The sequence below is a fragment of the Anas platyrhynchos genome, chromosome Z, assembly GCF_047663525.1.
Source record: "Anas platyrhynchos isolate ZD024472 breed Pekin duck chromosome Z, IASCAAS_PekinDuck_T2T, whole genome shotgun sequence".
In the NCBI taxonomy this organism is placed as follows: Eukaryota; Metazoa; Chordata; class Aves; order Anseriformes; family Anatidae; genus Anas; species Anas platyrhynchos.
In genome coordinates, this window is record NC_092621.1 from 37,657,942 (window position 1) to 37,684,514 (window position 26,573).

Here is a 26,573-nt window from a genome sequence, read left to right on the forward strand (position 1 = left end):
CAAAAGGAACCTCTGAGCTAAAGGGAGCAGTACAAGGAGCAAGAGGTAAACCTGACATGCTTGAACCCGTATTTGTTTTGCAAAAGCTCTGTGCTATGCTGTACTTGCAAACTAGCTATAAATACATCATTCATCAGGCTCATTACTTCATGTGCTTGCTGAAATTGTTAAAAGGCTATTTTTCGTAATACCATTTCCTATTCAAAATCTGGACTTTATTGTCATTTCAACTGAGCTACACTCCTACTAGAAAATTTCTGGTTTGAAGGGTATTGACTACCTACTCTCACAAAAACAATCTCTAGATACCACCACCAAACAGTCTTAATGCTCTCAGAATAACTTGAAACACATTTTTTTTTCCTGTTTCGTACCTAGTTGTTATAATTCTTACCAGGAGAACATATATTTGCTAAGAAGAGGAAAAATCCCTCATGATTTTCTTTGCCAACCCCAACACTGTGTGTCAAATTAAATTTGATAATATTTTTGAACTTGAAGATAGTCCATAAATATACTCTGAGTAGGCTTTTTACAGAATGCACCATTTTATCAGTGTTATATTTGAGATATGAGTTAAAGAACTGTCCAAGTCCACGTTAAAACAACAACATTTTAACTGTAGTGTGTGTGATCTTCTATCAGCAAGCTTCACCACTACATTCTTACACTCAACTTTGTCACTGCACACTACCTCAATATAGTTTTCTCCTATCACTTGGCACCATGCAACATTATTTCCACAGGCCTGTTAGATCAGTAAAGGTGCAATGACTTATGCCAAGACTGACTACGTGAATGATGAGCTGTTCACACCCACTCCTTTGAGGTGTCTCTCTGGACAATGTTTATAAAATAATTAGGAACAAGGTTAAGCATTGCAAGAGGTGGATCAAACATAAGAGGATATTGTTTCTGAAGTATGTCTTCCCTAATTCCTGCATCACTCTGGTCTTAGTTTGGATTACTTACATCAACATCAACACAGAGTGTTTCCTTGTAAGAAATCACAAGATGAGACAAACAACGGTGAAGGAGCCAGTCAAACTGCAGCCATTTTACTCAGCTTTGATTTACAAAATCATGAAAATAAAATTACTCCTATGCCTAGCAGCTTGCAGAAGTAGGCCCTATTAAAAATACATAAATAAATAAATGAACAAACAAATAAATAAATAAAAAGCAAGTGGAGGTACCTATGTCACAACCCGAACAAAGATGTCACCTTAACTGCAACAGCTGCAGAAGTATCCACATAGAATGTGATCAGCAAGACCTATCCTAAGGCAACAAGAGGAAACCACCACCCTCCTGGCACTTCACAGTTCAGAGGTGTCTAACAGGAAACTACTCAAATGCTTAAATTAGTTGTAAATGTAAAGACGGTCTTACACGTGACACTTCCCATCAGCAAGATATTCTCACCTACTAGGTCATCAACACTTGCATAGTCAGCTAAGAAATAGGTCCATCTCTTATGGGAAGAGATTCTTCATTTTAGTCAGATAGTCAGGAACTCACAGGACAAAAAGATCCCTCTAATCATGGAAGTGCAGATTCTCTGACATCCTTACTTCCTCTACAGAAATATAATACTCCTGCCACTTTCCTTATCCTCCATCTCCAAAACCAAAATTACACATGAACCACACTGCTGCAAGGATCAGCTGTTTAAAAGCTAAGTTTTAAGATTTAAAAGCACCATTACAGTTGCTATTGCTTGTTTTGACTTTGTTTTGGAAGAAATTGGAGTGCCAAAATTAGGGTGCATTCTCAACTATTCAGAACCACTTGAATTCACAGATGACGGCTGATTGAATCACCCTGTTTTGTACCGGGACTTTGCAGAATTGCGATTTCTCTCCTTCAGACTCTTGTAAACATTTGTGTAATAGAGAATGGCTCCAAAAATACTATTAGAAACTCTTCCCCTACTGTATGTGTATTTGTTAACTCTGCTGGGTAAGTATGAGAACAGATACCTTACCAGTTCTTCCCTCTTATCCTGATTTTTCAAAGATCCATTTCTACCTCATCAGCTCTTAGGATGTGAGGCTCAGTTGGGTTACTACTTCTCATGCAGTAGATGAGAGCAGCAATGAAGAGACCAGCAAAACTCCTATTATGGAGTTTATGAGATGAGTGTTGCAGAAGAGGTTTTATTTATTTTTTTTATATTAAGATCTAATGGTCCATAAAACCTTTAATGCGTACTCATGCATTATTTTTTTCTAGGTGGAAAAATCATGCAATATATACAGGATACAATTAATCTAATTTTCCAATTTAAAGAATTTTGTAATAGTTATGTACTTAGAATGAACCCCAAACAGTGAGACAGGTAGTTAAGACTCATACACTGTTAAAATGATAGAAACCACGTAGCATGTGACAGCTTACTGTTGCCCGTTAGCTAGCAGTGTGATTTTTGAGATTCGTTTAGAACACAGAATGACCTGTAATAATAATATTCACCTGAAAAAAAAAAAATTGTTGTGATCAGGAAGAAAGAATAATTACAGCAAGCTTATGGCATAAAAAATGCTTGGATTCAGAAAAATTAGGAGGAGAGCAGTAGTAACAGCATTAGAAGTGTGCTGGAAGAAGAAGGCCTAAATCATGAACAAATAGAAAAAAATAGTTTTTGAGCTTTCTTTACAACTAAAAACATGGTTACAATACCATGTAGTAGCTAATTATAGACTGCCTACAACAATATTTACATTTCATCAGGATGTCTGTTAAAAGAAAAGAAAGAAAGTTTGAAGTTGTGAACTTTTCACAAGCTTGTTTTTTTTTTCTCCCCATGATATATCACTTTGTAGATAAATGCACATCTCAGTTTTGTTTCACTAGTTATTAAGAACACATTAAGGTAATATCAATTCAGTGTCTTCTGGTTTGACAAAATTTGGGCCTCATTATTGTTTTTAAAAGTTAATGTTATCATTAGCATTTTTTCTTTGCAGGTAGATGGCAAGGATCAACTGCCAGTCTTCTCCATGCATTGGCAACACAATTTGCAGACCAGTCAGCAGAGAAACAGACAAGCATATCTAGCACCTGTTCATTGCCTTTGTTGGTAAGAGAGAGAAGGGGGCAAAACCACCTTGCAAACAACTCCACCCACATACCCCACTGAGAATCCATACTCCAAAGCATGATCCAGAGGTGTACTATTTCAGAAAAGTTGCAGATTGTAAAGCAAATTGCACTTGACACAGGACATAAGCCCATTGTAGACTTTCTACACCCAAAAAAAAAAAAAAAAGAGACTAGAAACGAACTCCCTGACAGGCTTTAACCTTCCCACCTCTGCTTTGAAGAACAAATTTTCATCAAACATCAGCAGGAAACAAATTTCTATTGGTTTTGTTTTTTCACCATTCTGCTGGACACTGACTAAAGGTAGCAGAAAGCCTAATTCTGCACATTTGCAAATGCTATAGTGGAGTACACTGCTCTTTCTGCACAGTTCACACTTAGCCAGCAAGGTAACTGAAACACTTTCCCTTCCCCTTTTCCCCTAGCATGAACTCTGTTGGCCAAGCAACTCAAGGCTTAAGCATCAATGTTCACAAACACTGAGGGTACAGCTTTGCCCACTTTACTTGATAGCCAAGAACATCTCAGAAGAGGATGCTTATTGGCTTCATGACAGCATAGCAAAGCTCTTTTTAGTGCTTCAAAGGTGACTTGAAACAGTATTTTTCAATTCCAGTGTCTCAGTTGCCCAACAAATACATACAATGTGCAGTTCACAAGCTGTTTCCAAGCTCTCTCAAGTTAAAACATCAAGAAGGTCCTATGCACTTTAAAGATTATCCTCTAAGTTTCCTTCCAGCAACAGGATGAGCAGCAAGAGACAGTCACTCCTGTGGACAACAACAGACACCTACAGCATAAGCAACCTGTTAAGCATCTACATTCAAAGCTTAAATCATGCAAGATGTATCCAAATTCTTACAGTCATCATAAGACTGTGGAAGAAAAAAGCCTGCTTAATCATTCTTACATTTTGAAAGAAAATGCTACTTAAACAGGCTTCTTTAACAACCGCCATTTCCTACCATAACACACTTCAAGACTCAAAAAGCTATACCGCAAGTATTCACAAACTTACTGTCATCACTTCCATTTTACTAGAAACCAACTTGACTTTAAGCATACTGCTACTTAGAGCAGACTTGAAAACAAAGGAAAAGAGCATATGCTTTTCATCCCTGTAAAAGTATCTACTTAAACCATACGCAGGCATATTAGGCTGAAAGGAAATATAAAAAGTGTAAATCCTACCCAATTCCAGAAAGACCCTTCAGAAGTAAACTGAAGAATGTTTTTTATATATGCACAGTTTATATACACATATATATTTACATTATCATATATACTGCCTACATTATATATTCCATGTTTTATGATTTTATGTTGTACTATAAAGATGTTATACATGCTAAGACTATACATACACAAACGCACACAGAGATGTAACATTATGAAATAGTCATTAACATGCAGTGATAAACTACAAAATATCCTCAACAGAACATGTCACATCAGAACTGAAAAACGGAGAAGTAATTTATTCCTACATAACTTTTGTATTAGAAGATTATTAGTTGGTAGAAAAGAAAATTAAAATGCTAGGAAATTAACATTAAGTAACAAATATGTAAACACATGTTCTTACAATATCTGAGCTACAGTGAATATCAAAGCAAATATTTGGCCATGTTTATAAGGAACATAGAATCATAAAGGTTGGAAAAGACCTCCAAGTTCAGCTGGTCCAACCAAACCCCTACCACCAATGTCACCCACTAAACCATGTCCCTAAGCACCACGTCCAACCTTTCCTTGAACACCCCCAGGGACGGTGACTCCACCACTTGCCTGGGCAACCCGTTCCAATGCCTGACTGCTCTTTCTGAGAAGAAATGTCTCCTCATTTCCAACCTGAACATCCCTTGGCACAACTTGAGGCCATTCTCTGTAGTCCTATCACTACTTATCTGTGAGAAGAGGCCGACCCCCAGCTCCCCACATCTTCCTTTCAGGTAGCAGTAGAGAGCAATAAGGTCTTCCCTGAGCTTCCTCTTCCCCAGACTAAACACCCCCAGTTCCCTCAGCCACTTCTCACAGGACTTGTGTTCCAGGCCCTTCACCAGCTTCGTAGCCCTCCTCTGCACACCTCCCAGGGCCTCAATGTCTTTCCTGTAATGAGGGGCCCAAAACTGAACACAGCACTTGAGGTGCAGCCTCACCAGAACAGAGTACAGGGGGACAATCAGTGCAGCCAGCAGTTTCTGATAAAAGCCAGGATGCTGTTGGCCTTCTTGGCCACCTGCGCACACTGCCAGCTCATGTTCAGGCAATCATCGACCAGCACCCCCAGATCCTTTTCCTTTGCACAACCTTTGAGCCATTCTGCCCCAAGCCTGTAGCGCTGCATGGGTTTGTTATGGCCAAAGTGCAGGACCTGTCACTTAGCCATCCCATTGGCCTCTGCCCATCAACCCAACCTGTCCAGGTCCCTCTGCAGGGCCTTCCTACCCTCCTGCAAATCAACACTTTCCCCCAGCTTGGTGTTGTCTGCAAACTTATTGAGGGTACACTAAATTTTCTGAGTGCACTTTGAATGCACATATATTTGAATACACTTACTGAGGGTGCACTTAAAAAAGCATCACATAATATGAATCACAAGTTAACAAATAACAAATCCTCTTTCCAATACTATAAGGGATGTTATCAGCTTTTCTTCATATTAAAGAATTGGTATCAACAAAATTTTACACAGCATTTTAAAACAGGTACAATTTTAATGTGTGGCACTGTGACACAGTAATAGAGCTGAATGACCCATAGCTTTTAAATCTCTGTTGTGTGTTTTGTTTTTGTTTGTTTGTTTGTTTGTTTTTTAAGCAACTAAACAGACAAATGTCTTGGTGCTGCATTTGTATACATCCTTGTTTAACTGAACTTGCCATCAATGACTGGCATTCTTAGGCTGTATTGTTGTACAAAAATAAAAGAATTTGCAAGAATATGGAGGGTTTCATAAGCAAATTATCATGCTTCCTTTAGACAGGTAGAAGTATTTCATTCCCTAGAGAAGGATCACTGATACTAGAAAATTAGGACATTGTCAATAAGAGGTACAGGAGGCTTCTCTGCCAACCACATTTATGGACCATATCCAAATCAATCTTATTCTGACTGAGCAGGAATGGTAATTTCTCCTCCCAGTGAAACACAAGATATCTGGGGATACAGTTTGTATACAGATTTACAAAGAAGACCTTATTAATCATATTTTGCATTGTTTTAGCACAATGCAGCAGAGTGGGGACAAAATCTCACAAGTACCATTTCCCAGGCTAACTCTACTCCTTGCAAATTGGCTTTTGCTACTGTCATCATTCCTTTATGTTACTTGCTATCAGCTAGCATAACAAAGTTAAAACTGCAACAAATGGTGTTACTTTTTCTCCCCCTACACCTAATAGCCATTGCATTTGAATATCTGAAATGATAGTTCACAGCAGTACCTATTTTCAATGCAGAGAGCCCTATGCTCTTGAACATAACGTAAATGAACAGATGGAAGGACCAAAAATGACCTTACAAGCTCCCACCCACTGCAGGCTTGGCTAATTATTCAGTAATTGCTAAGTATGATTCTCAGACCCCATGCATCAAAAGAACAGACACAGCAGACTAAAACATATTACTTTATAGGGATAAATAAGAAGTCACCTAATAGAATATACAGCATAAAATATATCAACAAGGTCCATTAGATAGCACAGATTCTTCACAGCAACAAATTTAACTCTGTGCTGCTGGAGTTTGACACACAACCTACAGCAGAAGCAGGTGCACAGCCAGCATTTGTCTACCATGCACACAGACAGGTACCACTGAGCATCCAGCCTCACTTACAACGTCAAACTCAAGGGAACAGCCATGCAGAAAGACAGGCAGCAGCACTCACTGTAAGGTGGTACCCTTTCCTATACTCAGGATGCTGTATTTATTTCTTCTTCTTCTTTTTTTTTTTTTTTTTTTTTTTTTTGTTAGCCCTGAAAGGTACATCTCTTACAACTTTTGTCACTTAGTCCTTAAGAGTCTCTCAAATAAAGGGGTGAACCCTTGTGCCCCTCATTTCCACTCTAAGAAACAGGTCCCGAGGGGTGAGCCCTGGTTTTATTCTTGTATCCCAGGCTTTAAACTGCAGCTTGTTATGCAGAGTACAGAGTTGAACATTACAATATAAGTACAGGCTTTCAACAGTAAGTGAAAACTTATTTTTGATTAAGCCTAGGCCATTTTAATGCACTTTATGAAACGCTTTTACATTCAGTGCCTTATAGAATAAACCTACATGGAGGTTACAAGAACCATTGCAGCTTGCTCAGCTCCTCGTTCCCATGTACCAACTAGCTTTAATTCTTCAATAAAATGTGAAATTGCATGAGGTGTGCCCTATAAAAATTGTGTTTGTAAACTTCACATATATTTATGGCCAAAACACCATATCTAGCAGACCTGATAGAAGCTATAAGTAAAACAACAAATAAATAGATTTATCTCCCTTCCAAGTCTGGAGGTGCTCCTGCAAATCCCACTTCCATTATCACCATAATACCATCCTCACTTTGCACATGCACACTTTTACCCAGTATTTCTCAGTTTGCAAAACACTTTGTAAATATCATCTACAGCTGATAGGTGGAAGAAACAAATTCACAGAATTAATATTTATACTGAAAACTTCTGAGGTCCCACAGAACAACTCTGATCCTCCTTCTTTCTGTGTCAACAACTGCCTCTTGTTTCACTTAGCAAAAATTCAAAATACCTAAATTCGAATTGTTTGCTCCGAACCTTTTCAGCTTTCCTGACTCTAAATAAAATAGTCCCCACTGTTTCAAACGTATTCTGCATAAAAACTTAAGAGAAACAATAATATATAAGCGCTGCAAGCAAACACAGACATTTTTGCTACTGCAAGAGAGTTTTAATCCAATTATTGAATTTGTATCAGAGGTTCTTGCCTTTCATAAATAATTTGCCTAGACTTCATTGCAAGTGGAAGAGTTAAGTATCAATTTTCACTATTCCTACTTACTTAATACCCCTGAAAATACTTCATAAAAATATATATATTTCTAGTAATTTTTATATAGTTTGTGATGCTTTACCACAGTATTGCAATGTTGCAAACACTGTGAAAAATGTTCACCTTTCAACAAAAAAAGACAGAATTCCAAAAGAAACCTCCTATCCCTGTTGTGACAGTTTTAAGTTAAACTCTATTATTAACAGTCTGTGTAAAAATCAAGACATTGCTCAATAGCAGCAGCCAAAAGTGTCCTAAGGCATCTTTTGCTTTTAATTCAATTTTTGAGGCACACTCCTTCAACTCAAGGAAAGAAAGATGGTATTCCCATCATGTCCTTTACCATCATTTGCAGGTATACCAAACCAGAGCTAATGTATTCTACTAACATCACTTTCTGACAAAAATCAACTTATGAATGGTTTCCCACCATAGTCTGATACTACACCACTAGCTTCAGCTGAAGGCAAGTGGAAGTGCTACTGGCATCTTCAGCTACAGTTTAACTATTCTGGACGGAGAATGTGCATGTATGGTTTCATGTTCATTGCAGCTAACAACGCTATCCTGACAATGCACATTAAACTGGCATTTACTGGACATTAAAAAGATGGATTAAAAAAGACTGGAGATCAAAGCAAATAAGCCCACACGGACATATAGAGTAAAAGATTTAAGGGAATTTCAGATCTCATTTTAGTTACATAAATTACTTTTAAATCAAAGTTCCATAAAATCTGAATGTACAACATATGAATAGACCAGTTAATGTTCAATTAAAATAAATGGAACACCCCAATATTAAATTCAGGCTCTTCCCTGAGTCCCACACAATCAAGGGGAAATCCCTCTGAGTTTTGCAAAGTCTTAAGAACTGTTTGATATTATTGTCTTCGGTTGACGCCTCTGATCAAGTCAGTCTGGCACAGGGATGCAGTCATAAATAGGCAAGAATCAACTCAAATAAGAGCTAGTACAGTGTCATGCATGAAAAACAGATTTAAAGAGATTTTATCATAATTGCTGTGGTTTGTATTTCTGAAATAAACCACTATGGTGTTTTATTTTGAGTAGTGTGCCTCAGGGTAGGAAAAAAAAGAATAAAAACAGATTAGTCTGCAATACCTCCCTTTTGAAAGGCCCATATACAATCGAGGCTGGAATATGACCTAGCAATATACGTTATTATTCAAAGTAATGAAGTTAAGCAATTTTGCTTCCAGTATACAATTAGTACAGAAGTGTGTATTATCCCTACAGTTCTCAGTAAATGCCTTTATTTAATAAAAAGATGTTCATTAGCCATTTTTTTCAAACTGAACTTTTAATTACTCAAACACAAACCTTAGAAGAATGAAATATGCGAAGCCATACTTTGTTACACAGTAATACCACATCGGACCAAAGAGATCCCAGTCCTCCAAATGTGGGTGACTTTGACAATGCAATTCCAAGCCAAACACAGACCCAAATCAGCTGGGGATCAGGCAGGTGCACCAGTCCTTTACAGCAACATGTGACATACCCCAACACATCTTCCCCTGCTGCCACTCATCAGCACCAAGACAGGGCTGGTGTCTCACCTCCGCCAGTGGGTCCCGGAATGCAGTTGCCCACGGCGCTACGCTAGTCACAATGTCCAGTCATGGTCACAACACTCAGCTATGGCCACCACCTACACAGGAGACATGCCAACACATGCGGAAAAGCTGTGTCTGGGTGGGAGCTTGATTCCCCACAGGGCATGCACCTAGCAATAGCTTGCTAGCAGAAACGTGCAGACTCGCATCCTACCTCCCCAGCACCTGCCTGTGCTATGGGGAGAGCAAGGGATGAGCCACCTGTGAGGCAACGGGAGCAGCATGACAGCATGGAAGAAGGGCCTGGGTTAGGTTTCAACACCCTGTGTTCACAGATGGTCCCTTCATACCAAGCTGGAGCTGTGACCGAAGTGGTGAGATGCAAAGGGCGCTCCTGAGTAACAGGCAGTCTCTGTAATGTGTGCGCACAGCCTGGGAGGAGTCAAGGTGAGTGCTAAAGGTGACTGCACTTAGTAATTGTACAGATGTTCACGACTACCTACCAGTTAATGATTGACCTTCAGGTAAGGTCAAGCATCTGTTTGCAAATTCTCATTCTTAAATCACAGATAAATAAATTCTAGCAACAAAATCATAAGGTTGGGCACTGATGATGCACAACTGCTTAGGGGCTGCACTGAAGCCACAGTTGAATCATAAATGTGCTTAAACTATGGTGAAGTTTCTTGAGCAGGTTCAAAGATGAGTTCTGTGGCACACAGCTGCTGTAGGGATCCTTACACAACTTTTCTTCTGGAGAAACTAAGGCAAACAGGGTATTGCTCTCTAAGAAGATGTTGGCGTATCAATCTTCAGATACATTTTCCACCCTTTAGAGTTCCTGTCACCGCCTCGCATAAAGCACATGAAGCAGAAAGAAGCTGGGTAGAGCCAAACATTGAGAAGACTTGTCAAAATAAACTCGGAGGTGCGAAACATGCAATGCTGTTTGAGCTTTAGTACAACAGAGTTCAGATCCCAGAGAAATTCAGCTAATTCTACAAATTGGAGTCCTCAAAGACAGAGCAGACCATGACTCCTTCTTCCTTCTAAACCAGATTTCTAATGCTTCACATAGTTAGAAAATACCATTAATGTTCAGTCTGAAAACTTCAAGGTAACAATTGCCTCTCTTCGTTTTGCAAGGTAAAGTTATGTGGCAACCCATTCCACCCTTCTAAGGCAAGCACAGTATCTCTTAAGAGCAAGACAAGTGAACATTAGTACCACCTCCTCCCCTCCCAAATTTATACAGAAAAGGGAAAAAGTGAGAGTACTAATTAGCAATGGAATAATGATTGCTATTGGGACGATGAAAGTAAGATCAGCTCAGCTGCTAATAGAAGATAGTAATCCCAATTTGAGCTGCAGCATGAAGAACCAGTACCTGTGAAGAGTTGTTTGAAATGCTCCTTTTTTTACACTGACGCTTTGGATGCCAGCTCTTCAAGAATCAATACCAAGAACCAGTAACTCAGAAGAGTAGTTTGAAAGTCAAAGCTTTTACACTGAAGCTTTGCATACTAGCTCTTAGTCAATACAAGCACAACAAGAGGGCTTGTGCTCACTTAATAATAACCTAGTTAGCTGAAGCAAGGAGACATTAATGAGGACAACACTGCTTTCATTGCAGGCTATATAGGCCGCACATGACTGAAAGTATTCATTCACTACTCAAAACCTCAGGTTTTGCTCATCTGCTACAAATGGATAGTCAAATAAGGTAGACAATGCTAGGTGGGGTCTGTCTGTTTGCAGAAACATGTCAGGCTCCAGTGTAAGTGTATACAAAGTACCTGACAAAAGTAATATAGAGGTGCACACCAACACGCAACAAGAATTGTTATGCCCTCTAGCACTATTGTAACCAAAAGGAGCAGAAGGGATCTTGTAAACCATAAATAAAGGCATTGGACAGCCTTACAAAATATCCAGCCTAGCTAAGCAATGGTATGTTTCTTGGCTCTTTTGCATGAGAACACTACAGTATGCTAAATCTGCTCTTTAACATATGCAAACAATTAAAATGTTGCTCCACAGCTCAAAATTAGTCGCCTGTGTTCTACATAATTCCAGGCAGAGCGCTTGGGACTCAGAATAGATGACAGTTTACAGTGCTCCAAGACTTAATTAACATTTTGAGCTAACAAGTAGGACGCTCCTCCGACTGTTGGAGTTTCCTTTTACAAACACTGAGGCATAAGAGTTTGAATAAAACATCCTTAAGAGTACATTTCAGATGTGAAACAATGCATGAACCATCTTAACCTAAATATTTATAGTTACAAACTACTTGTTCTTTAAGTTCCAGCTTTGAAACTCCATGTTTGAATTAAGAGATAAATAGTGAGCTTCATAATGAACATTTTAACAGGTATTCCTACATAAACGAAACAAAAGCGATTTATTATTTATATTTATATTTAAGATGTTCTGCTGAATTAGGATGAATTATTTTATTGAAGAAGTCTGAAAATTTTGGTAAGCTTTTTGTAAAATTAAATTTTTGGTAAATATTATCAGTAAAGCTTCAGCTAACTTCACTGTTTTATCCAATTACAACAGAATTTTAAAAGGTATCAAAGTTACACAGGCATTTGTGCTTTCATTTGGGGTATTTTTAGTATCTCATAGTTGAATTCCACTATCTGCACACCCAGCAACAATATTTTCTGTGTTCTTCTGCCTCGACATGACTGAAGTAGTCCCAGCAGCACCACATCTCTGTAATCGATGACCACCACACATTTCAGCAGAAGTACAACCTGAGAAAAAGCGATCATGAAAGAGAACGATCCTTACTCATCCACACTCCTGGATGAGTCCAACTATTTGTTGTATGAAGATGTGTAAAGCCCTGAAGCAAAGTAAGGTTTCAACTCTGATTTCTATTGCTACTCAGAAATATGTAGCAATATCATTTGCTAATAATTCAGTGTCCTACTGTAGTGATCTATGAATAGCTGGCAAAGGCTTTACAGTGTAAACAAAACCCAGTAACATAAAATGTACAAGTATCATTATTTAATAAGATGACCTGTTACATCATCATGTTTGTATTAAAAACAAAACCAGAAGCTGTGGACACCCATGAAAGGGTTTTCTGTTTCCTAGCCAAAAACCTCTTCATAATACTTCTTTGTTTCTCTGTTGAACAGAGTGACTGAACTTCATGGGTGTCTCTCCACCCTTCCAGGATCTTCCACTACCACTCTGAATGTGAAGTTGGGTGGGGAATAAAGGGCAAAAGTACCAGTCCTTCAAAGGTTTTTGTGTGTGCCTGTCCTCATGTACTGCAATGTACCTTACACAATTAACCATACTGACTTTCACATGAGTTAAAACCAAGGAGAGACACTAGCCCTAGCAGAACCTGGGTGCCCAAGTTTGACCTAAAGGCATGCTCCTCCATGAAAGGTAAGTCTCACTCCATTTTCTTTCCAGACTACTCACCCAGAGCACAAACAACACCCTCAGAGCCACAGAAGTACGATTTTACCTCTGCAGAGCTGGGTGGACTCTGTAGAAGACCCCCACACTCCACAACTCAGAACCAACCCCTCTTCTCTCAGACTCACGTAAAATATACCACAAAGCAAGCAAAGGAGGTCCTAAGCAGTACCCAAAGGTGTGGATCTGCTGGTTATACTTTGTACTATGAAGAGACTAAGGTGCAGTCATCCCTAACTTCAGTCATGAGCCAAAAAGACTACACTGCACGGAAACCTCTCCAACAGCTGCAAAAATAAATTTCCAAATCTCTTCTAATATGAGAAGCAGACACCCTGAGGGAAAAAAGCTTCCCTAATGAGTCACTGAATAGGATTATTTATTGCCTTAGTGATGATTTTTTAGGATTATGCAGCAAAAAAGTATTCAAACAAACCAGTACACCAGCCCTCTCAAAACTGTGAGCCATTAGAACAAGTAAGGTCTCACTGAAGCCTGAAGTCCGTGACACACTTGACCCATTTCTTACTTGAATTCTGGATGCCAGAACTAACACTAAAGTAACTTTAAATAATAAAGCAATCCAAAAAACTTAGCTCCAATAACAAAACACTGACAATAAAGTTCAGTGTTCTTACCTGAGATTGTTTTGGTCCTTTCACAGAAGTTTAAAAACATCCCTGTCTTTCTATTGTCAAATACTGGCAGATAAAGTGCATACCACTGAACCCGCACCTCTCTACTGAGAAGGAAGCACCAACAAGCTACGTAGCGCAAACTGACGTGCTATAAACCTGGGCATGGTCTCATACAAAGATTACATCGCTCTCAGGCAAAAACACCTGATGCATGACACATCAAAAACAAGACAGAACTCTAATTAGGTACAAAGGAAAAGAACATCTGCAGAACCTTTCAATGTACAAATCCTTAGAATCCTACAATCTTTCTATTTAATTCTATCATCCTCTGAAGATTTTTGTATAAAGCCATACCAGAAAGCACACACAATTCTAAATTCCTCTTTTAAAGCCCTACACATTCACAGCTTGGATTAGGGAAGGTACATAAACATGAAAATTCTCATATTGACACTCCCCTAAATGTATTCATTAATCTTCTAATTGGAGATTGCAGTAGCGGTGGCTGCATGGGATTTTTAAGCTATCCAAATAAGAAGCTGGCTGCTCCCCGTTTCTCTGGGTCTTGAATGCTTAGGATAGTTTACCAATAACTCAGTTTGCTGGGAATGAAAAAAAAAAAGGAAAGCAAACAATGAAAACCCATTTCTCAAATGTTGTAAACCAACAGATTGCAAACAGTCCTCCAAATCACTTAGAGACCAGCAAAAACTTTTAGTGAGCTAAAAAAATATAAAATAAAACCATTTGACATGCAGCCTGTGACCCTACTGCTGCCTTAAAAATCAGCAGTAATTAGCACAGCACAGTTTGAGACATGCAATTGATCCTAATCATTACCTAAAAAAAAACCACCCAAACCACCAACTTTAGATCTGGGGAAAAAAAAAGCAGTTTGTAACTAAGCCAAGAGGACCACTCTCGTGGTCCATGTGGCTAATGGCAGGAGACTTCATGAGTTATGGGAATGTTGCTCCAGCACTGGGAAAACAGTCAGCAGCAGCAGCAGCAAAGCAGCACAGGCCAGAGCCTAGCACAGGGCCCCAGCCCCAGTGCAGGGCAGGTGCCCCTACCAGCTCAGCACCTTCTGGACCACCCTGCTCCCCCAGCTGCCAGGGCCAGCTGGGCTGAGACCCGAGGAGCGATAGGCACACCCCTGCTACAATTAGGCTGTCATTTAGCTGGCATTCAGCTGACTCACACGGGTACCCTGGCCAAGAACTTCTCGTGAAAACAAACTCGGCAGGAGAAATAAGCAAATGACTTTCCCGGATAGAGAGGGACGGGAAGTTCTGTGCACACAGTGGCCCAGGAGAATCCAGCCCGTCCACTCCCCTGCAGACACAACTCCTGGGGCCTTTGCTACGGTACAGCTGCTGGCAGAGAAAGCCCCAGGTGCACAAAGCACGACCTGGACCGTGATGCAGGCTGGGCACCTGGTGTGGGCAGCAGCTGCTGTAACCAAGCACATTGCCTTCTCTTGACTGGATTACAGGAGTTCTGACAGCAACCTCACATGAAGTTTTCTCAGGAGCTAAAGAAAGGTCTCTACCTGTTAATTCCACATCTCTACCACGTCCCCACCGGTGTTTGCACACCCCCCAGTTCATAGTGCAACCCTGCAAGTGGCCATACCAGCAAACTGCACTGCTGAAAGAGCTAGCTGAGAAATAGCTTTCCTCCACATCAACTTCTTTTGTTCCTGCAATTATTCTTCACTCAGATCAGCTCAGTGATCTGATATTATCACAAAGCCTCACCAACAGTTGTGCAACCACAGCCAAAAAAGTGGCAAACTGCCATAACAGCTGCAGTGTTTTATGTCAGCTTTAGTGCTGAAGGCAACATCCCATTACTGCTCATCAAACTATAAACTTAAATGCTAGCAGTTTTCTCCAGTTCAGATGACATTGCCATGTTTCTGGAGATGTAAATAAGATTTAACATTTGCTTTTCTAAATTACAGCAATATTTCTATTGCTGAATGGTATTCAATTTTTTAACTATTGATGTAATCAAATGATCTGTGTATTTGCATCCATTATACTTAATATAATTGTGATCATATTCTGAACCTTCATCAAAGGACACTTAGTTAGGCCTTCTAAATTATAGTTTCAAGTGCAGGAAACCTGCAACTCAGTAATTCTGTACAGTGACAAAATCGGTCAAGTAGAACCAAAGTCTGGATCCCCAGGATTTTTTTCATAGGATGAGTTCTATGATTGATAGTGAAGTGGTCGCCACTAAGAGTGGACAAAAATCTTCTTATTAACACTGGGATGGGACCTGCAGACACACACTTCTTACACAGCACTGGTTGAACATGGGGCTTCAGCTATCAGCCTCTGTGCTTATAATAAAGGTATTCCTCAGCCCCAAAGAGACACTTTAAACAGTGTATCAATACAATTCTGTCTACAGAATTTCAAATACTGCAATAACAGAGAGGACATCAAAAACAACGGGTGCCAAACACAGGGGGGATGGATGGATGGTATGCAGTCAGACAACACATGGATATTGAGAACAAAACTAACAATAAAAATGAGCAGCTAATAAAATGGCCATCATCCAGCACTTGCTTTACCTGACAGAACTGCCCTGTCTGTGCACGCACAGAGCACCATGCAGTCAGTTTTACAAATAACTTCCTTCTTGACTATGATACAGATCATAACCATGTCACACTGAAAAAAAAAAAAAAAAAAAAAAAAACAAAACACTAACGCTAGCTTACCATTACCTTTAACTGCAAAAAAATCTAATATTTCAAATTAAAAAAATAAAGCATGTCTGGACAATGGTGAAAATACACAAGGCACATGCAACATCTTCAACTTCCCCCTACTTTGCTGATTACAAATAAAACAGTTTTACAGCAAGGAGGAGATAACAGTAAAAACGGTAGACATTGTACCTTGCAACAGGATGATATAGTTTTTTAGTTCACAACTCGAGAATGAAGAGGGAAGATAAAAGATAGTGTTTCCAGCTCTCTGAAGGAGGACTTGAAGTTTCTTTCCCCAAAGAAGGAGTAAAAGCTCTTTCTGGACTGTACGAACGTGAAGAATAAGACAAGACACATGACCTCATAACCACAGCAGGAATCTGCGATGACACATCGGACACTTGATCTATTTAGGGAAAATAAAATTCAGAGTATCAGTGGCGTGGGCCCACAACAAGCAAGTACAGTACAAGAGGGATTCAAGCACAAATGACACCTAGAGGATGACGAATGGCCTGATCTGTAACTTAGACCAGATGGCAGGGAAGGTACGAGGAGCCCGCTTCCCAATCCCTGCCTAGCACTGTCAGTGATCCCTGTGGGTCCCTTCCAACCCAGGGTATTTTAGTGACTCTGTGATTTAGGAAAGCATTTCACTGCATTTAACTCATGCTGACTCTGCTATTCAGTTCTAAGCTATCAGGGGCTTTGAATATTACAACATCTACCCATCTGTAAGTGCACATTTCATCTGGCCTGATCTGTGAAGTTTGCACTTTAGCTTCTGCTGTATATAAATTTCCACTACAGCACCATGTAACCACCAGCCGTAACCAAAGGCTCACATTGCAGCAGCAATCAGTACACGTTCTGCAAGAAGACAAACGCCTTCAGTTACAGCCCAACACCATGTCCTGCAGAATGCTGAAAACTGCACAGAAACTGCACCATCTCTCATCTCCCCTCAAAACCCAGCAGAAGAGTTGGGGCAAGAAGCGGAGGCAGCCCCTTGCAAGCAGCTGCCCCTGGCCTAAGGAAAGGCTGCTGCCAGCTTCTGTCCTGTAGCCTCTGAGAATGCCAAGGCACTTGACATGCCTTGGTTACAGGAACTGTAAACACACAGAGCACACGCTGTATACATGAAGCTGCAAGAATCAATAGGCACTTTTTCAACAATATATGGACCACATTGTGCAAGCTGCAAAGAAAGTATTTTTACAGTTTCTATCCCATTCTGCTGATGTCAAAGAACAAAAATTTCCTTAGCTACCTACAGACTTGGTATGAAAGAATAAAGAAAAATAATCAATACTACTCCACAAACACACAAACACATTACAGCAAACCATATAAGCATATGCTTATTCTTAAACGCTGTGGTTTGGTTCTTCTGATACCAGGAAGGCCTGCCTATATAATTAAGACTACGAACAGTTGGTGCCCTAAACTAGCACCAACTGAAGTCCGTGAAAGAAACACCCCACTGTTTTTAACAGCTTAAGGATCAATTCCTAAACTTAGAACATGATTTTCCACTCCATGCTTTATCTAACTGGGGGCGGGGAAGAATCCAGGAAAGAGAGATTAAATATGTTAAATAAGAAGAGGGAAAAGAACATTTTTGCATGCACACTTCATTTTTACCAAGATATATTAATTATCTTCTGATAACTGAATTTTAAAAACAAAATAGATTTGAATATTTGTTCTCAATTTTTTCCACCATCAATTCTGAAACAGCTGCAAGGCAAAAGAGCACATTAAGAATGGGGAAACTATCTCAGTGGAGGAAGAGAAGTTAAAGCTATTTATTTTCTTTTAAAGTGCTGGAAGAGTCAGAGTAGCAACTACGCCAGGCATTTGTCAGACTGTGTATTCTCTGCTTTGAAGATCAAAGAATTTTGAGAGACCATTTAACGAACTTTATTACAAAGCATCTCTACCATAACCACGGGACAAACAGCCTATAAATTTACACTGAGACTTAGAAAATATAGCTTCTACCATTTACATTCGCTAACTTCCAAACTGTCAATGCTCCTTAGATAAGGTTCAACTTGGGAAGAGTTTCTGTATTTTCTCTTTAGATCTGAGCCCTCCTCTACCTTACATCGCCCAAATGCTGGCTCAAAACATTTACATGAATACATAATTCTCTATCAAACCAGACGAACTGTTCCCTCACCTCAAGCGGTATCCTTTTAGGAGCAACATGAAACAAGTACATTTACATTTCCTCCGGGAGAGCCAACGCAGCACTGCACGGAGTTCTCCTAAAGCAACAGCATGTACCAACCAGGAGCTCAGTTTCAAAGCAGCACCACTGGAGAGGAGGAAAAACACACGATCGCCTAGGCAGGGTACTGGAAGCGCTGCCACCAGCGCAAAGCCAACCTCACGATGCTAAGGGGGCAGTTTACCGTTTAAGCAGCTCCCTGCTGTCGGGCTGCCGCCAGGAAAGCCAGCATCTCGGGAAGGTCTCGGTCCACCCGCACACGCCGAGGGCTCCCTCGGCGGCCGCCGGCAGGGCTGAAGGCACGGGGACGGCCCCGGCCGAGCGGTGCCCGCCGCAGCCGCACCGAGCCCGCGGGGACCCCGCCGGCTGCGACCCCCTGGGACCCCCGCCCCGCGAACGGGGGGCGCTCGCTGCGGGCCGGGGCCCGCTTCAGCACCACGGCCGGGCTCGGCGGTGCCACAGAGACACAGCCGGGGCTGAGCGGTTCCAGCAAATGAAAACGAAAGGAGAGGGACGAGCAAAATAAAGGAAGAAAGAAAGAAAGAAAGAAGCAGGCGCCCCAGTGCGCCGCGGGGGTCGGGGCGAGGAGGGGACGGCACGGGAGGAAGGGAAGGGAAGGGGAAGGCGCCCGCCCGCCCGCCTCCCGCAGCCAGCCCCAGCCCCAGCCCGGCCGCCCCCGAGCCCCCCGAGCCGCCCCGCAGCGCCCTCACCTCCAGCTCCGGTGCACGGCGGCGGGCGGCGCGCACGGCACCGGCAACGGCACCGGCAACGGGCACCGGCACAGGCCCCGGCCCCGCCCGCGGGCCGGCTCCTCCCGCCCGCTCCGCCGCCGGGGGCCGGGGCCGCATGGACGGGCCGCCCGCTGCTCGCCCGGCGCCCCGAGGGCGGGCGGAGCGCCCTCCCCGGCCGCCCCTCCAGCCCCGGCTGCAGGAGGCGCCGCGGGGCGGCGGGGCGAGGTGTGGGGCGGTGTGGGGCAGCGGCTGTGAGCGGCCCGGCAGGGCTGCGTGGCACCTCCATGCCGGGGATGAGGCCGAGGGAAGGGGGTGTCCTGCTGCAGGATGCAGGCACAACGCTCCTGCGGGCCGGCCTGCCGTCTGGGGCCAAGCCTCTCAGGCTGGGGTGAAAAGCTGGTGGGTTCAGCAGTGCTCGCGGTCCTGACATCGTTCTCCGGCCGCTTGCCTGTCCTGGAGCTCTGCCTCGCACCTAACGCTGCTTTAGGGCAGGCCACCACGGAGCCTGTGCACCCCGAGAGGGACTGCACCAGAAAAGTTACTACAAAGTCATCCTACAGGGTGACAGAAGTCCAGGTTGTTGATCCCCGTGGCATCACGTACTTGCCACGTTTATATTTTGCAGGCCTGACAGCTGCATACATGAGGAGGATGGTCAGGAAGGCTGTAAATGTGTAGATTGTGTTTAATCAGTGTAGATTAAAGGATGTGAAAAGAAGGCTGGGAGAATGAACGCACAAATAACAGTATTGGGATGACCACGGCCTTAACACTGCTGCTTTCAGGGAAGCATCTCTGATGGCTGGCTTTCCTTCCTACTGGTCAAGGATGGCGACAAAGCCTTAGCATCTGCTTAGGACCTTTCCATTCCTGGTAGAGTAGACTACTCCCAAGCTACACAAGCTGAATGCGTAATAGCTGTGCATTTATAGCTGTAATTACTGATATCGGATAGGCTGACTCATGCGCATTGAATTCCAACTGCAGAAGGAACTATTGTATGTGTGCACATTGAAGAAAAAAATCACAGCATTTCAAGGTGCTACTTCCATTTTGCTCATGATTCTTACTTCACTCTGGTTTTTATCTGCTATGGTATTTATAACGAATGATAACAGAGCAATTACCTTGTATGTTTACTTTTTTTACTCAAACCAACATCCAATATTCACACCAATTAGATGACAATGGCTTCTCTAAGTAAGAGCAGCAAGAGAGGTTTCTGGTAGTCTCATTCCCTGATGCTTCATTTTCTACTTTTCACACAAGTAGCACGGTGGCTCATAGACACCGCAGTCAGATGTGCCATCTGGCTCAGCTCTGAGCTTTCGGAGTGAATGACACTTTCTTAATGTATGCAAAATCTGCAGCACTTGACTAGCTTGTGGTGATATGAGTGTTTGGAAGATTAAGGGTGAATAATCTAATACTGTCAGGGCCTCTCAAAATTTCCATCTGGTCTTTAAGGTGGACTGCATTCAGCAGCAACACTGGTTATATATGGAGAACAGGAAACAAGAAGACCCAAGCCCAAGAAAAAAAGCAGACAGAAGTCCTAACTCCTCTTCATTGCAAGAAGACATCTTAATGTAGGAGGGACTTTCTTCTTTCTTGCTGCTTGGGGCTGAACCAAAGAGGTACCTGAATGTTTTTCTCCATCTGTGTGTGTACCCAGTTACAGTGTTAAATTATGTACGAAAACCATCAGTAAGTGACAAGTTATGAATTGCAACGACCATGTTCTTCTCCTCACACTGCCAGGGTGGTGGCTAAGTGCCCTGGGGTCTGAGTGTAGAATTCTGCACAGGTATACAAAAATCAGCCTTGTTATGGGTTGCCACCAGCTATGGTAGTAGAGAGCTCCTTATGATCCAGTGGTCTGCAGTTCTAATTTCAGCATATTGCCCTGCACCAAGTTCTGTGCTTACAGTATATGCAACATTATGCTGCTTACCTTATGTAAGCTAGCTAGGTAACTGCAGAAAATCTGCAACCATACATAGTAGCCCAGAACATTTTTCTTAATCATACAATCACATTTGGATGGTATTGATGGTGATATTTTTGTAGAGGACTTATGGCTTTGAAATATTAAAGCATGTCACAGTTTATTTATTTCTTCTACAAAATACCAGAGATAAGAGAAATACCATTATTTTGTTTTGTAAACGGATGACTGAAGACGTGTATTGACAACTCACTAAAGCCACTTTTAAGATTCATAGTTCTAGATCGAAAGTATTGTGCAGAATGGTGATCTAGCATAAACTCACACAGATGGCTCAAACTCCTTCAGACAAGCACCATGCACAGATATAGTTTTAGGCCCATGTTAGTAACTTCATTTATAAGTTCCTTTTGGCATTCCATACACAGTAACCATAGACTAATTCTTGAAGAAAAGTCACAGAGAGAAAGATTTTCCTCTCAACATTCAGAAAAAAGAAGCTAAGAAAGGATGCCTAGAAATCTGAGAATGTAGTAATGGGCAGCTTGGGCCCTTCTGAGAAGCAATGGGTAACAAATTGTTTTGCATCAAAAGCTTTCATCCAGATTGTGATCTATATGGGGGTTAAAACTCAAAGTGCTTCAAGATTGACAATTCCATGATATGTTAATTTGGAAAAGGTTTGTTTGTTTGTTTGTTTTCCTTCTCCTATAAATGTATAGAACTACAAAGACATCTATTTCTTCTCTTTATTAAAATAAGCAATTTTCTTCCCTCTACCATGTTTCTCTCCTGCTGTATCTTTGAATATTCTGCAAAGGTTATATTTAAAGAAAACAACACTATTTTCCAATTATACTGATCTGATCAGTTTATGAAAATAATTGCAAGGACTATATATTAAAATAATACTAAGCATGTTCATTAAGGACTCACTTTCCAGGAAATTAAAATTTATCAGTCTTTTTTATTTGTCTAAGCATTCAAGGGTGTTTCCTCCATTCTGTCTGGTAACTGCAGATATCAATAACTTCTTACATACTTATACACTGCCAAGGAGATGTGAGCTCTGACATACCAGCTTGTCAGCTTTAAGCCTGAATTTTTGTACACTGGAGACAGCTGGAGAGAAGGCCTTATCAGAGGCCCATTAATACTTTTACAAAAGCAGACCTTGTGCAGTAAGAATTACCTAGTTTGCTCATGAATTGCCTTCAGAAGAGCAGAAGTCTTTGGTAGGTAAGAACTAATTGCTTGTTTTCCTAATTGTTTTGATGCTACAGGAACAACTGAGGTAACTGAGCAGAACTAAGCAGTCAACTGTGCTCTAGAAATGAGAGTTCCTCATACAGGTGTTTACATGAGCCACTGCAACTCAGACAGCATTTGTCTACAGGTTGACAAATCAGTCGTCATTATGCCTTCTTTAGAAGAAACCATTGATATTTGTACCATTGAAACTATTATTCTGAATAGAACAAGCACACCTTTATGGACCTAATGCTATAGGAAACTAACTCCTGCTTGAATCACTTTCTGTAATCCAGACAAGCTTTCAAATAAATTCATTTTTCGGGGGATTTTTCATCTAAGACTCTCTCCTCTCAGCCATCTGCATATGGACCTTTGTCCTTGTTAGTGAGCCATTCTGCTACAAGCTGGGTTTCTTTGGTCTATCTATGAGGCTGCGGACCATGTGTATGAGGTGTTGACAGCACGTAGACAGGACTTCCAGTCTGAGTGTTGGCCATTGTTTTACTACTTTTTGAAGACAACCATATACTCTAGGTCAAGTCCGTAGGGGAAAATGTGTATAAGAGAAAAGAGTTGTAAGAACTTTTTAAAAAGTGAAAGGGGGAGAAGCATCTGTGTGATTTAAAATGCAAGCACTGCCAAACAGAAAACATTCAAAGTCCTGGCATTCATTGATTAAATGTCATTTTGCCACATGTGCACTTGAAAACAGAGCTCTTCTAGCTGTCAAAAAACAGGTGACATTGATTCTGTTTCCCAAGTTCAGAAAATGTGTCTCAAGTGGTTGAATCCCTAGGAAGAAGAGTCATGGAGAAAATCCAAAACAGTATTTTCTTTTCATGTGGATTTTAGTGTTCAGGGAATATAGATGCAAACTGAATATAATCTTCAGTGAAGGGGAATAAATTAATAAAATACTAGAGTAAATGTCTAAGCTTTTTTATTCACTAGTGTTCTAGTTTCATGCTTTTTAAAATAACACTAAAATTAATGAATATATGTGATTTTAGGTGAAGGGATTATTTGAATTCAACCTTTTAAAGATCCTGCAGATTCAAACTGAGATTGCATAAATAAAGATTTTATGTGTTCAGTAATGACACATTCATTAATTTACAACAGTCTATGTTATTGGGTTATAAAAATCCTACTTCAAGTGTGAAGCAACCTGACAAATGAAAAATTAATTTGAACACAAACTGTTATAAGTTTTCACCTTTATATTCTAACAAAGCAGTAGTTACACAGAACAAGTAATGTAGGTACCAGCCTGTACCATGCACCATACTGTCTCCTACTGCTCTCTGTGGCTTTCTCCTTTATAGACCTGTATCTTCTCTTTGAGATACAGAATCAAAGTATACTCTTGTGTGAGTGCATGCCTCAGGTGTCTCTGACGGCAGAGTATAAATCTCTGTTTATTTTGACTGTTTGAAAAAAGATCATCTGTCAGGGAAAGCTAATGCCCATGTGCCATCTTCCACATTGAGAGATGCCTTCTCTCATATTTAGGATTCTGCTCTCTGTGATAATGAACTATTTGTTCTTACATTTTTTTCAGTGCAGTTTTATACTTTTTGCTTTAAAGAGTATCTCAACTTTAGAGAAAAATATATTCAGAATTGGTGTCAAGGACTTCAGCCATGAGGTGCAATGCATTTTCTATGTTTCTGGTGCTATTTCACTGACAAACTCTTGATCTTGAGGTGCTATGGACATGGGTGTAGAACTGTGCTCTAGTATATCAGTGGAGAGGAGAAAATTCAGTTTCTAAGTATTTTCAGAAGTGCCTTACTCATGTCAGGGTGATATCTTAATGTTTCAAAACAAGAAACTGCATCTGGATTTGCATGTGCAAACAGTTGCATTCAAGTTTTATGTGAACACACTTCAGAAATACTTTGAAAGTGTGGATTATGAGTAGCTAGGAGCAGGTCAAGAAAACATGGCTTAGAACTAAATAGGAGCTCTGAATTCTAAGACGCCTTCTATACTGGATGGAGGTAGAAATCTAGCCCATGCATATTTTCCATTCACATTCTTTTATAATTTATAATTGCACAGAAACAGAGCTCCAACATACTTCACTTTCTATTATTCTATAATACAATCATAAGGAAAAGCAAATGCTGGTAAATACTTTTCTTCTGCTAAGGCTAGCTCCTATGACCTATATGACACAGTACAGTGCTATGCAAATATCCGAAAGCAAACTCTGGCGTCAGATATGATAGAGTCACATTAGCAACTTTATTAGCCCAGACAAAGGGCCATACTAACATTGTTATACAGCTAGGGTTCCAAGAGCAATGTCTTCCAGCACTGTCTCCAAATGGTGATAATCAGGCAGACTATGATTTTGTAACACTGCACAAAGTGCTGCATTAGTCTATGTGTGAGCAATCAAGCAAATGTTCTGTATACTTAACAAGCTTCTTCTAAACCTGACATGAGTAAGCAAGCAATACTGTGAATTTTCTATTAGTGGAAAATGCTAAAAAAAGTATTAGAAAATTGTCTCCAGCCACACACAGACAGAGAGACACAAACACACACACAAGAACAAAATAATGAGCATAACAGAGAAAAAAAACAAAAGCAGGAACACACAAAACAAGCTTGTTCAGTGTTCCTTCTTCTCATCCACCCTTAAAATTCAACATATTCAGGAGAGTTTCTGCCAGAGTGTCTGAATCTTCGTGTGACTCCACTCAGTGAAACAGGGTACCTGGAATACTTTAAATTGCAAAGAAACACATCTGTCATGATCCTTCAAAGGTTTTTACAAGGGCTGTGTCCCTCAGATAGCTCTCTGCATTTGGATCTTGATGTCTGAACAGAATATGGTCAAAGGTAATGAGACACCGTGCTGAAGAAACGGTCTTTGAGTAGAGGTCATCAATGAGCTGTTGATTATTCATCTGTGTTACTGAGCTCCTGAGTTGCATGTATGACATACCTACTAACATTTCACATACTTCTGGATAGGATATCTCCTGAGAACACTGCTATATAGGATTATGCTGAGATAAAAATGTATCTTTAATCCACTACTTTTACTATAGATAATGGCATCATTTCTGCCTCAACATCTGTGCTGAGCTTCTCTTCTATCTATCACTGCATATCAGTATTCGGGTATGATTTAGGTCCAACGTTGACACCAAAACCAAGTAGTTGTTTTAAGATTGCATGGAGATGTGGAGAAAGTTTCCAACCTGGTTTCCCTGGTTTTTACAAGTAGATGACTTTGAGGAATGGGTTTCCTCTTTCCTGAAGAAACAGGAAAGTCTTATAGGGAATAGGTGTGCATGTCTGTAAGAGCTGATGCCTTTGACCTAAAAACACCTGGGTCTTAAGGAACCAGCATCTCTTACATCTATTGCAGAGTTGGAAGAGAAAAAGCAATGGGCTCATATTCTTGTTAGTACATGTGTTTTCCAATTTTCATTTGGGTTTTTCTTTATGCATTATAAAAGAAAAACTGTGCATTTTATGTGTGTTACTTGATTAGGAGTAAATAGAAACCAGAGCAATAAGAGACAGTCATTTAAAATAAACTTGAAACAGAACATAAAATCTGTTTCTTTAACCTATACATGTGCATAAGGTGCCTAGATTTCTTAACCTACACAGAATTAAAATAAGAGCTCTTACTTGCAATTGAATTGGCTATAGTAAGTAATTTTTTTATTTTATTTTTTGGTGGGGAGTTAATTTTTTTACCTTTCCATTCATTATTTCCTGTTAATTAACCTACAGCCTCAGCCCCCTGATAGTTGAGGTACCCATGCTAGCGCAGGGCAAGTTTTTTTTACCCCAGAAATTCTTTCCTAACAAAGTGGCTGGTAGCAATGAAAAGAGCACTTTCTGCTTC

The 26,573-nt window shown here is 40.7% G+C and overlaps 1 protein-coding gene across 7 annotated transcripts in view; it reads right to left on the bottom strand.

The window, feature by feature from the left end:
- The window catches only part of PIP5K1B (phosphatidylinositol-4-phosphate 5-kinase type 1 beta), a 113,216-nt gene extending 93,606 nt beyond the window's left edge, over positions 1–19,610 (bottom strand). Inside the window, exons 1-3 of one of the 7 annotated variants that reach the window (XM_027446908.3) lie at positions 19,474–19,605; positions 18,713–18,850; positions 16,717–16,933 (exon numbers count right to left, since the gene is read on the bottom strand). The gene's annotated coding sequence lies outside the window, so the exon portion shown is untranslated. Of the gene's footprint in view, positions 1–13,793; positions 13,931–14,636; positions 14,845–16,716; positions 16,934–18,712; positions 18,851–18,947; positions 19,411–19,473 lie in introns of those variants that run through there. The other 6 variants (XM_027446909.3, XM_072031588.1, XM_027446911.3 and 3 more) reach the window with 6 other exon arrangements.
- Between the last annotated feature and the right edge of the window lie 6,963 nt (positions 19,611–26,573).